This window comes from Magnolia sinica, chromosome 14 (genome assembly GCF_029962835.1).
Source record: "Magnolia sinica isolate HGM2019 chromosome 14, MsV1, whole genome shotgun sequence".
In the NCBI taxonomy this organism is placed as follows: Eukaryota; Viridiplantae; Streptophyta; class Magnoliopsida; order Magnoliales; family Magnoliaceae; genus Magnolia; species Magnolia sinica.
Genome location: NC_080586.1, coordinates 32334669 through 32348652, shown reverse-complemented (window position 1 = coordinate 32348652; position 13984 = coordinate 32334669). Strand labels below are relative to the sequence as shown.

The following is a 13984-nucleotide window of genomic DNA, read 5'->3' as shown; positions in this document are numbered from 1 at the left end:
AATCAACCCTCTTTTTACTCTTGAAAATCTTGTAAAACTTTTTCGCTAAAAGAGCTATATCATCTTCAAAATCAGAGTTGTCTTTAGAAGATTTAAGAGCAATAGATTTACTTATAGGAGTTTTAAAATTTAATTCATAGGTTTGTAAAGAACCAACTAGTTCTTCTACCCTCATATTATCCGCATCACAAAGTTCCTGGATCGCGGTTACCTTAGAGTTGAACCGTCCAGGAAGTGAGCGTAGTATCTTTGCCCACACTTTACTTTTTGGGATTTTATCGCCAAGACCCCACATTGAGTTTACAATGTCATTTAATCTAGTGTAAAAGTCCATAATCATTTCATTTTCCTCCATATGAATTTCTTCAAATTTGGTTATGAGGAGTTAGACTTTAGATTTTTTAACAATTGTAGTACCCTCGTGTGTCATCTCTAATATATCCCAAGCTTGCTTTACAGTATCACAGGATATGATTACTTTGAACTTATCCAATGATAGTGCGCAAGTGATTGCATTTAGTGCTTTTGCATTGACACTACTCTCATTTTTCTGAAGGGTGGTCCATGAGAAATATGGTGTTACTCTCATTGATTTTGAACCATCGATACTAGTCACTTCAGTGGTAGGTGGGTTCCATTCAGTAACTGTGGCTTGCCACACACTCTCATCCATTGATTTGAAGAAGATCCTCATCCTGGCTTTCCAATAGGCATAATTGGAGCCATCAAAGGGTGGAGGCCTAGTGACTGATAGGTTATCAAAATTTGACATCTTTTTAAATAGCTTAGATCGTTAGCTCAAGAAATAAATCCAAATAAAAAGCAATAAGAGTGAGCTATTAAGCTTTGATACCACTTGAAATGGCCTAGCTATACGTCCTAGAGGGGGGGGGGGGGGTGTGAATAGGATGATGCCAAAATAAAACTTTAACAACAAAATAAAGAAAGATAGATAGCCAACTAAACTAAATCAAATCACAATGCTGAAATAAAAGCAACCTCTCTAAACAAGAATTGAGAGGTTGATACGAATTCAGTTCTAAGGACAACCTTACACTATAAAAACCAAGGGTTTATGGCAGGACAACCTTATTTCTAGAACGTCCTTTGTATCAAAAACTCAAACCGGAGAGGAATAAATAAATAGAGTGGAATTGAAATAAATTACAGGAATTTAAAACTAAATTATTAAACATTCCCACTGTGCTTGAAACGTAAATTTTACAACATTCACATCCACACATACATTCCGTAAATTTTAATGAAAAGAGATATAAAACTTAAGCAAGCATTCAAACCACAAAACAAAGAGTTATAGTGGTTCGCCTGAGTGTACACCAACTGTTCAACAACAGCCACACAGCGCTATTCCACTCCTAATATCCTCACACAAGGGATATCAGCGTTCACTATCAAAGATAGGTTTTTCAGGTTCACCTAAAACCTTCACAATTGTGTTTTTATCTGTGGGCTTATACAATTAAAAAAAAACCCCTCTTCTGAGTTTTCCTGGCTCTCCTCAGCTAACCAATACAATGAGATTTTTCTGACAAATCCCAAAAGAAAACTAAATGAAAGTAAATTACACAAACGTAAAATACTTGAATTTCTCCTTCATTATAGCAACCCAGAAGAACCAAATTGGAGTTGAGATTTGAATGTCAAAGATCAATGTCCAATACTCACTTTATAATTATTTTAGGTTCTAATAGATTTTAAATTAAACCAAATTGGGCGTAACTCTATTTGATTTTGAATCCAAAATGATGGAATACAACAATTCCTCTTTTTAAATAAGATTGCAATATAGAAAAAAAATCAAATAAGAAAAGTTAAAAAAAGAGAATATTAAATATGCACACTTAGCTTAAAATGGAGCACAGACTTATCTCTCTGAAGGCCAAATTAAATTAGCTTAAAAATCATATTTATTTATGAGATTCGTGCTCTATTTATAGGTGAGCAAATCATATCTTTGACTGGTCTAAAGAACTCTACGATTAGTCGTAGACCAACAGATATTTAAAAATTCAGGCGCGATAAGATCTGACAGTTTCATGACTGGTCGTAGGTGATCTACGACTAGTCATAGGTCACCTTCGACTAGTCGTAGGTTGCACACTGGTCAAAGATAGCCGAATTTCAATGCTGGACGTTGAGTCGTAGGACTACAACTGGTCAAAGAAACAGTCGACAATGTTTGTACGACTAGTCGAATAGTCCCTAAGACTAGTCGAAGCCTAACAGAAAATATCTGAATTTTGTAACAAACTTACGATTGATCTAGGAAATTCTTAGACAGGTCGAAGCAGTGCTAGGACTAGTCGAACAAGGTCCAGGACTAGTCTTAGAACAGCCTAAACTCACTTATGTAAAACATATGAATTATGTATCTAGAATGGCCTATTCTGAAGGTTAACCCAAGTTCAGTCATACCTCAATAGTGAAGTAAGGACATTGAAAATAGGAGACGAGAGACCTTTGAAAGTAGTGAAGTTTGAAGTCTTATTGTAGTTCAAACTTGAAAGCTTCTTGAGATCTTGAGGTTTAACTTGAAAGCTTCTTGAGATCTTGACTTGTGAATAATGCTTGTCAATCAAAGCTGATCTTAAGTAGAGCATTTTTCTTCACAAATGCAAGCTTCATAACATTGTCTTTGGCACTACAAATTTGACAATAAAAAGGGACTATAATCTATAGGACTTACAGTCCATACCGATGAAACAGAATTATGGCATAAACGCCTTGGACAAGTACACTACCGTAATTTATACAGATTGAGAAAGAGAGAACTAATAAGAGGTCTACCTAAATTACAAAAAGTAGACAAAATATGTGGTGAATGCCAGTATGACAAGTAAACAAGGAGCTCTCACAAAAAGGTGAACTCCAATGCTACATCCAGACCACTCAAGCTTCTCCATATGGACCTTATAGGACCTACTAGGACGGAGAGTCGAGGTGGCAAAAAATATATACTGGTAATCGTGGATGATTTTACCAGATTCACTTGGGTAGCCTTTTTAAGGGATAAATCAGAAACCCTTGATGAAGTAAAAAGGATTCTCAAACGGATCCAAACTGAAAAAGGTTCTTAAGTTTATATGATCCGTAGTGATCATGGATCTGAGTTCGAGAATAGCAGTTTTGAGAAATTCTGTAGTGATCAGGGAATATCGCATGAATTCTCTACGCCCAAAACATCATAAGAAATTGGAATTGTGGAGAGGAAAAATAGAGTGCTTCAAGAAATGGGAAATGTAATGTTGAATAGTATGAAGCTCCCTGGAAATCTTTGGGCTGAAGCCGTAAATACTATATGTTATATTATCAACCGAGTTTATACATGTAAATCTAATAATAAAACTGCTTATGAACTTTGGTTTGATAAGAAGCCTACTGTCAAATACTTTCGAGTTTTTGGCAGCAAGTGCTATATTTTACGTGACCGTGAAAATCTGGGAATGTTTGACACAAAAAGTGATGATGGGATCTTTTTAGGATATTCTTTAAACAGTCGTGCATATCGTGTTCTGAACAACAGGACCGGTGTGATTCAAGAGTCCATTAATGTGGTCATTGATGATCACTTGAATACCCCTGCCCCTAGTTCAGATAATGATGAAGTTCTTTTGATTGACAAATCAGATACTTCATCAAGTCAAAATAATTCTGAATTAAGGGCCGTCAAAGATCATCCAACCACTCAAATTTTTGGAAACCCTCTCACTTGTGTGCGCACTCGTAGACAATTAGAAGACATATGTAACTATGTGTGTTTTATATCCCAGATTGAACCAATAAACGTAAAAGAAGCTCTTTCTGATGAAAACTGGATAGTAGCTATGTAGGAAGAACTTAATTAGTTTGTTTGAAATGATGTCTGGTACCTTGTTCCTAGACTTATAGATAAACAAATTATTGGAATAAAGTGGATTTTTAAAAATAAGTCTGATAACTTGGGAATATTATTCAAAACAAGGCAAGACTGGTTGTACAAGGGTTCACTCAAATAGAAGGGACTGATTATGATGAAACCTTTGCCCTAGTTGCTCGCCTTGAATCAATCAGAATTTTTATATCCATTGCATGCTTTAGAAAGTTTAAAATTTATCAAATGGATGTAAAGAGTGCCTTTTTGAATGGCAATTTACATGAAGAAGTATATGTTGAACAACCTACAGGGTTTGAAGACTGTAAGTTTACTGATCATGTATACCATCTTAAAAAAACTCTATATGGTCTAAAACAAGCTCCCAGGGCATGGTACGAAAAATTGACTAAGTTTTTACTAAGTCATAATTTTCAAATGGAAAGTGTCAATAAGACGCTCTTTGTTAAGAAACATAACGATGATATCTTAATGGTTCAGATTTATGTTGATGATATTATTTATGGATCAACATGTACTAACATGACTGTTGAGTTTACAGATTTAATGAAATTTAAGTTTAAAATGAGCATAGTTGGGGAATTAAATTATTTCCTATGGTTGCAAGTAAAACAATAACCTGATGGTTTTTTTATTTCTCAAACCAAGTATACCTTGAACTTGATTAAAAAGTTCAAATTTAAGAATGGTAAGAATTTTGATACTCTTATGAGTACAACTCTAAGACTCTCAAAGGACTCTATAGGTAAAGATGTGGATCCTAAATTGTATAGAAGTATGATTGGTAGTTTACTTTATTTAACTGCTAGTAGACCTGATATTGCTTTAAGTGTTGGTATTTGCGCTAGATATCAGCCTAACCCTAAAGAGTCACATCTAACTGCAGTTAAGTGGATTATTCGATATGTCGCAAGTTCTGTAAATTTGGGTCTTTGGTATCCATGTGATACTAGTGTTCAGTTGGCTGGGTACACTGATGCTGATTAGGCTGGGAATATCGATGATAGGAAATCAACCAGTGGTTGTTTTTATATTGGAAATTATTTAGTCTCTTGGTTTAGTAAGAAGCAAAGTTCTGTATCACTCTCAACTGCTGAGGCTGAATACATTGCAGCTGGAAATGAATGTACTCAACTTGTTCAGATGAAACGTATGTTAAGTGATTACGGAATAGCACAAGATTCTATGGTCTTATATTGTGATAATTCCAGTGTAATAAATATTTCTAAAAATTCAATCCAACATTCACGTACCAAGAACATTGACATTAGGTATCATTACATTTATGAATTAGTGAAAAATAAAATAATATCTTTGGAATACTTTCCGACCGAGACTCAACTTGTTGACATTTTCACTAAACCGCTTGACAAAAAAATGTTTAGTAAATTGAAATTTGATCTTGGTATGTGTAATTTAAATTAAATATTCTTGCATACTTGTATCATAGTGTATATATATATATATTTGATAATTTAATGGCTTAAATTTCAAAATTTTAAGATTTTATGGTCTTAAATGATCCGGATTTTCAACCTTCTGATGTTGATGAGAGGTTGAATTCTCTTAAGGAAGAGATAGCTCAATTACATGTTACACAATCATCTTAATTTTCTTATCTGTGCAAGTATATGAGGCGCGTTACTAAGGGTTTACACAAAATTGATCCATCTATTCCTACTCCCTCTTCTAGATCTGATTAAATGTTTTTCTCTTATGGTCTATAATAAATTCAATCCTACTTTGTTCTCTCTCAGTGTGTAAGACTGTTTTTATCTATCTTTAGATTGAACTGGATTATGATATGTGGATTTTACTTGTGCTTATCTTTTTCTCATATCTTGTCTAGTTATTTCATCTATTACTCTCCTAGTTATTATTCTTATCCATTTATTGTTCCTTTGTCATTTTGTGATAAAAAGGGGGAGGAGCTTTTAGTTTGATTGCTTATGGATGGATATAGATTAGTAGCAGCATGGATTAGTAGTAGCATTAGCAGATTTATAATTTTTTCTGTATGCTACTCAGGGGGAGTAAGTATAGAGGAGTGCCTCTAGATGAATGTTGTGTGTTAGTTTATGACAACTGGTGCATGATTCTTTAACTAGGCTGTAGCTGGTTTTCTGCTATAACCGGTGCATGATTCTTTGTTGAGTATGTGTTGTGCTTCTCTTATTTTTATTTGAGTGTGTTTTATCATAAATTTGACAAAGGGGGAGATTGTAAGTGCTATGGTCTCATGCTCCTTTGGTTATCAAATTCTATTGTGACAAAACCTCTATATGTGTCTTATGCAGTTTATTGTTATATGAATGTTCAAGACACTGCATTAATGCTTCAAGTCAAGTACGGTGATCTACTTCAAGAAATGCAAGGTCATGTACTTGGTCCCCTTCTGTAAGCTTCAATATTCAGAACTACATCGATAAGAAGAGTGCTTCTTCAAGTCTAAAGAAGATATTCAACTCAAAATGAAGTACAACCTAAGAAGACAAATCCAAGCTTTAAAAGATCTCAAGATCCAGCTACATCAAGTAAAGATCTCAAGCTTCATAAGGTTCAAAGGTCAACCATCTTTTGATTGAATGAAGTTTCAATGTTCATACTTTATGTCCCAAGTATGATAGACCTTAGTTTGACCTTAGGGTACGCCAATTTTTTTATACATAATTCAAGTTAAATCTTTTTATATAATTTTGGTCTATTCTAAGCTAGTCCTGGACCTTATTCGACTAGTCCTAACATTGGTTCGACCAGTCCTAGAAATTCCACGACCAGAAATTGTTGTAATTTTTCAGAATTTTTTGGTTATGCTACGACCTGTCTTGAGACCTGGTCGACCGGTCATGTGAACAGTGCATGACTCATCCCATGACCAATCCTGGTTTTCTACGACCAGTCTTAGGTCTGCTACGACCAGTTGTGGATGGTCTAAGGCCAGTCGTGGACATCCTAAGACTAGTCGTAGAACGTTTTTCTCAGATAGCGCTCAAATTTTCAAAATGTCGTTGGTTCTATGACCAGTCGAAGTGTTTTCATGATCAGTCATAGATGACGTTTTTACATTTATAAATAGAGCACAAATTTCAGAGATTGACAACTCAATTCAAGAAATTCAAGGCTTCACTCTGAGATAAGTTTGTGTTCATTTTAAACTACTTTATGCATATTTAATATTCTCTTTTTGTTAGCTTATGCATTTGATTTTATTTCTACATTCCAATCTGATTTGAAAGAGGAATTTCTATATTCCATCTTCTTGGAATCAAAATCAAATAAAGCTAAGCCCAACTGGTTTAATTTAAAATTAATTAGAACCTAGAACTATTTTAAAGTGAATATTGGACATTGAACTTCTACTCTGATTGGTTCTTCCAGGCTACTTCAAAGAAAAGGAGAAATCAAGGTATTTTACATTATCATAATTTACATTCTTTTTGGTTTCTTTTGGGATTCGCCAGAAAAATCTCATTGTACTGGTTATCTGAGGAAAGCCAGAAAACTCAGAAAGAGGAGTTTTTGAATTGTGTAAGCCCATTTAAAAGACACAATTGTGAAGGTTTTAAGTGAACCCATGAAACATATTTTGATAGTGAATGTTGATATCCCCTGTGTGAGGATATTAGGAGTGGAGTAGTAGTGTGGTTGTTGTTTAACAGTTGGTGTACGCACAGGCAAACCACTATAATTTCTTGTGACATGTGATTTGGATGTTTGTTTAATTTTTATATATTTTATCATTTAGATTTGGGGGATGTATGTGTGAATGTGAATGTTGTAATATTTACATTTCAAGCATTGTGGGAATGTTTTAATAGTTTAGAATTTATTTCTTGCTATTTCTTTTATTTCATTTTCAGTTTGAGTTTTTGATACAAAGAATGTTCTAGAAATAAGGTTGTCCTGCCATAAACCCTTGGTTTTTATGGTGTAAGGTTGTCCTTAGAACAACATTTGTATCAACGTCTCAATACTTGATTATTAAGGCTGCTTTTTATTTCAGCATTGTGAATTGATTTCCTTTATTTGGTTATCATACTCTTTTACTCCGTTGTTATTATTTTAACTTGGCATAGTCCTATTCACCCCCCCCCCCCCCTCCCTCTAGGACATATAGCTAGGCTGTTTAATGAAATGTTAATTGATTTCCTTTCATGCATGCTATCTGTTTGATGAAATGTCATGCTAACCATTTTTTGAAATGACATGCTATCTATTTGATGAAATGGCTAGATGAAATGGCATGCTATTTAATTTGTAAACTTTCCTAGTTCTGTAAATCAGTTCACTGTGGTGATGCTAACGGTAAGTATATTTAGGATCTTATTGTCCTTATGCATAGACGTTCTAAAGTTTGTTAGTGTTTTTAGGTGGATGTGTTAGTTATCATATTACCATGATCCAGGCTTTACTGCTATCAATGGATCAATAGCTCCAGGGTTTGTTTGTTCTCGCTCATGTCTCGTCTACAGATGTGCGAAAATTGGTGAGTAGCTTCTCAACGACTATTGGTACCTGGGCATGATATAAGATTTATATAAGTATATGACATAATTCCTTGTATTATGTTTCCCATGAACTGATGTCTAGATGAATGTTCCAAATAGATTCTTTGATATTTTTGTCTGCCAAAAAGATTTTCCAGGCATGTTATTTTTGTCCGCCAAAAAGATTTTCTAGGCACACTTAGCTAGATTAGTTCTCCTATTTGAGTCTTTGAAACATTGTATTCGTTTCAGAAAATCATCTGAGATTTGAAAAGGGTTCTCTAGTTCCTATTTTGATTGATTCAAGTTAATGAAAACTCACCAAGATAACAAAATATTAGGCAACTCTTTTCTTTTCTTTTTTCTTTTTTCTTTCTTGTTAAGTATGTAAAACAAAGTTGTTTAAGTTGATCCTTCTCTCAACTGATATTTTATAAGATTATGGGTGGGAAGCTATACATGAGCCCGGTTGCCTAACTGAGTTTCATTTAGTTCTTGCAAATTCCATTTTGTTGTACAGTCTATGTTCAGTTTATCACTTGTCTACTAAATCACACATTTATTTTATCTTGTGGTGTATTCTAATATATGCAGTCTCTATTTCACTTGCAAGCGGTGTTTCTGTAATTTGTAGGAGTGTGATGCTAGAATTATGTTCAGGCCGTACACATCTCATCTTTATTTATGATTAACACCCATCAAGTTATCAAGCTAACCCTCACATTTATATTTAATTCTTGAGTTGTGAACTAACTCCTTTATGGGGATTGAGGGACATTCTTGATTTTGAACTTAGGTTTCAGCTTGTGCTCATTTATCATTTTGGAATCAGACTCAACGCTAGCTTGATGGATAGTTATACTTTCCTTTCAACAAAATCTATTTGTTGTTGATAAGAACAAAAGACTTGATGTTCACTTATTTTATTCGATCAGCAACAAGAAATCTTATTAAGAAGTGGAAACAAGAAATAGAGGTAGAGAAGAATGCATAATGTGGAGTCAATCAAAGAGCTGGGAAACATTCATGATATTTTTTGCCTGTAGAAAATAAGATCCTATTTGGATGCTTGCATCCGTCAATCTTGGAGTCATTAATCTAAGGATTTGCCTAAGATCTAATGTTTGGGGCCTCCAGGGTTTGGCAAGTCTCATGATAGGTGCTGCTCCCACTTTGAATCATGCTTCCAACTTCTCCTGCTTCTTCATTGTTTATGCTTGCTAACATTTGAAATGGATGGTTCCCTGCTCCTACACTCAAATTTGTGCCACTTCCTTGAAATCAATGAAAACAATTAAAAAAAAATGGGAACCTAGAAAGAACGTTCACATTGATCCTGTAAGGACCTACTACTTGTAGTCTACATTGATAAATAATTGATTGACAAAAAATAAACAATCATGCGAGAATCATCTTGAGGCATAGTAATTTATATTAGTATAACTGACTTTCTTAAAAAAAGAAGAAGACAAACATTCACATTGGTCTTACAAGGACCTATTACTAGTAGTCTAAACATTAACACATCCATCCAATCTTCTTCTCATCTCTCTCTCTCTCTTATTTATTATTATTATTTTTTGTCTGTTAGCACCAAGTCGATGAGAGATGATGGAGGAATTAATGTGATTAAGAAAGCCATCGAGAAGCTGGGCCTGCGACACAAGGAACACATTTTTACATATGGAAAGGGCAATGAAAGAAGATTGATGGGTCGTCATGAAACTGCAGATATCCTCACATTTTCTTGGGTAAGGAAAATAAGTGGGTTTTTTTTTATAAAAAAAAAAAAAAAAACTTGTAAATGAATACATGAATATTGGGAAAAACTAGCTTAGCCATTTTATTTTCTTTTCATTTTTCTCCAAATCCAAATAACTCAATTAAGGTTGAGTGGTTATTAAAATTTTCAAATGGTTTTGCTATCATACAACATACACACTCAATACTGGACTTTAAACATTATTCATATCTCATCCAAAATCTTCATGGAACTTTAATTAGGTCAATCTAGGATCATTAGATTGGTGTGGTTCTTTGTGTGTGGCCAAATAGATGAATGGTCAAGATCCCATAAATGTGAGTGCTTGTTAAATAACTTAGACAATGATGTTTATAGCACTAGGTCACACACATCAATACTAGTACGTTTGGGACACCCGAGCCATGTATCAGGTGGAACCAACAGCGTATTTCATTTCAGGCTGGTTAACTGTCATGTAGATGATACATTTTCTTAAAAAAATAATAAAAATTAGATGGTCTAGAACAGTTTCAAGTTGCAAATTGTTTTGGTCCATTTGTTGTTTTCATATCATACTTGCAGTGAAGAGAAATGGGTTGGATTTTATAAACAGGTCGTGTACTTTTATAAATGGGTTGGGTTTTGTTAAATAAAATGAAAGTGCTAATTTTATAAATGTGTTGTAGGTAAAGATATTGGTCGAAGTGGTGTTTGGTTCAAAATAATGTGATATTGGCTACTATTCGTGGTGGTCCGCGGTTGGTGAACAACCCAAAAATGACCCCTTCGCTAATGATATTCCACAGTTTAAGGTCCCTATTGCTGTGATCCATCCTATTCCAAGTCCAGTAAGAAATGAAGGTATTTTTATTTCTCTTGATGTGGGCTCATCTGTCCTGCATTTTCAGCTACGACACATCATTCGTTCTCCTTCTTACAATTGGGATACAAAGATACTCCAAATAGTTAACATATTTGCATTGTATATCATCTTATACATCAATTTCAAGTGTAAATATGAAACTCATAGCATATCAATGTTGCAAGTGGTACAATAGACCAACTGGTGCTGTATGTGAGGTTCCAAACGGAGCCACATGGGTTGTTTAATGACTGATGCTATGCATTTCAGCGGTTGGCAGTTTCTTTCCACCTGGCAACCAATCACATCCAAAAAACACTTAAAGTTTTAATTGATTGTTTTGTTTGCTTCTCCAACTGGAAATTGGCACTATTTATGGTCATCAATCATTATATAACCCATGTTGCATGAGAATGCCATTAACACTTAAAGAAAGAAGGCAAATGGAATGCTTTAGTTTTGTTTGCTTCCCTAACTTTCCAAAAATGTTTGTGAATGACGAGGCTCCAATCTTGAATGAAGGTAAATGCTCGGCTATGAAAAAATGCCACACAGTTTATGTGCAACTAATACTTACAGAGTTCTCATCTGGGACCTTTCCAATTTCTGATCGGGTTTTATTTTTTAATTTCTTAATAATATTGTCTTAAAAGTTGAACTGAATGATGTGCAATTTCAGTTTTAATAATTCATTGCTTTGAATCATTTCTGGACATTTTTGTTATGTGTATGCATGATATGCACACGATCTTATTTTCTTTCTTTCTTTCTTTCTTTAAAAAAAAAAAAAAAAGCTCCAATGAATGTTGATGCCCACCTAGGATCTCTTACAAGTATGCCATGTTGGCCCATTGATGCCGTGAAGGAAACATTGTTCACATGTAGTTTCTTGACATTTCATGTTACACTGATAATGGTAGAGTGAGGGTGTTAACAACAAATGTTGACTCTGATTTTTCTATACATGTACTTGTGAGTTTGATTTATCTGGAATTTAAAGTAGCTGCTAATTATTTTAATATCTAGAATTCTGTTTGTCAGGAGCCACAACTGTAATATAGTTGTTTGTTTATTTATTTATTATTTAAAGATGTTTAACTAGGAGGTCATGAGATTGATTTCCCATGTGGTGTGGGTGTGAGTGTGAGTTTGTGTAAAAAAGAAAAAAATATATTTTCATCCTTCATTCCAATTGTTTTATTTTGAATTCAATTTGCTGGAGATGGACAAATATCTTTCATGTTAAAATCATCCTTGCAAGTTGTTGGCTTCGACTCGGGTTCTCTTCTAGAAAGATGAGTGCAAAATAAGCTTCACTGACTCTTTTGCCTATGGACTTTTGGCAATGGACACAATTTCATGCCCATGTATAAATATGTTGGAATCTATCTACTTGCTACATGAAAGGAAGAACCTCTCTCTACATATATCTAATATCTTCTAAAATCTACCTTTCATTTGTAGGGATATGAAGATATCAAGTGAAGAGGAATGCCAGGGCTTGTGCTGAGGCTATAATGCCAGAGCTGCAAACATTTATCCCAACGTCCAATTAAGGTTGGTTTCTCAATTTTTTTATTTCTTGTTTTTGTTTTTGTTTCACGCAAGAATTCGGCATTCCATGCTAGGCGTCACTTTAGGTGGTCCCCACATTATAAGGATTTTATTAGACTTTTGGCATGCAACTGGATGATTAATAGCATGACTTGGCTGTAACTTGGAACCAAATCTTATGGTAGATGCAAATCTGATTGTATATGCACCTTTGGCCACTTTGAACCATCTTGATAGTTTTGGAAGAAGTGGGCATCACACACATGTCGAAGGAAATGAACACAAAGAACTTTAAATTGAAAGTGCCCTGGTTTGTCAATTAGCGTGAGTGTTGAGTCAGCTAGACAGAGAAGCTCCATAGGAAGATCAATCAATCATCTGCCTCAACCGGATGTGGGCCCGAACTTGCCACAGGTAAATCTAAGCCTCACATCTCATGTCCCAAAACACTAGGTAAATAAAACCCTTAAAATTGATTAGAATATCATAAGGTTTATGAGTTGAATTTTTTTTTTTCAAAATTTAGAAAAATCTCTAAGTTTTCTACCTCTGTCAATTTATCGATAGTCTGATCGATATAATTGAGAAATGTTGTCGATGTCCTCGGAACTCAGTCGATATTATCGAATGAGGACATATGTTGTCGAGCAACCGCATATACTTCTGGACGGAATTATCGATGTATCGATAGCAGTATTGATATCATCGAAACTTGAATCTTGAGTTTAGCAAAATTGACTCGATAAAATCGACAGTAGAGATTTTGTCCCTGATTTTCTATGGAAAATCATAAAGACCTTCAATATATCGAAGTTTCCCTCGATATCCTAGGAATTCAACTTTCGATGATATCGGAAGGCCTTCAATGATATCGATCTTGGACATAGCTTACCAGCAACATTTCCAGGTGATTTTTATCTTGGATCAAGGGTCACCCGATAGAATCGATATTCAAGTATTGATGGTATCGAAGCTGGATCGATTGCATCGAGAATGGACATAAACTGTCCAACAAGCTTAACTGGAAAATTCTTTAGATTTATCGACGCATCAACTCGACTACCGATATCATCGACTTTCAAATTCTAATGATATCGAGTATACCTCGATCATATCCTTGACCTAAAATATTTCTAAAGCAAGTCTCTCTCATTTTCAAGTGTCGAGGAATCGATCCTTGTATCGATGAAATCGGAGTTCGAAATCCGAGGACATCGACGCGTGTTTTAATTCCCTCGACCAGCTGGCAAAATGTTTCAAAAGCATATGACATTTGAGTTTGTGTCATCGACCGGCCAGTCGATGCAATCGAGAGTATACGCTCGATGATATCGAACTCTGTCATAAATGTAACCATTTTATATCCGTTGGAACCTTTTGCCTATTTATAGAGAGCTTGGCCTTAGCTGCTGGCAGAGAAAGAAGAGAGTGCTTTTGAGTGTCTA

At 34.7% G+C, this 13984-nt stretch overlaps 1 long non-coding RNA gene across 1 annotated transcript; it reads left to right on the top strand.

The window, feature by feature from the left end:
• Window positions 1-8245: 8245 nt before the first annotated feature.
• On the top strand, window positions 8246-10388 carry LOC131225757 (uncharacterized). Its single transcript, XR_009161511.1, has 2 exons — window positions 8246-8378; window positions 9971-10388. It is a non-coding gene; the product is annotated as an uncharacterized LOC131225757 (long non-coding RNA).
• The last annotated feature ends 3596 nt before the right edge of the window (window positions 10389-13984 follow it).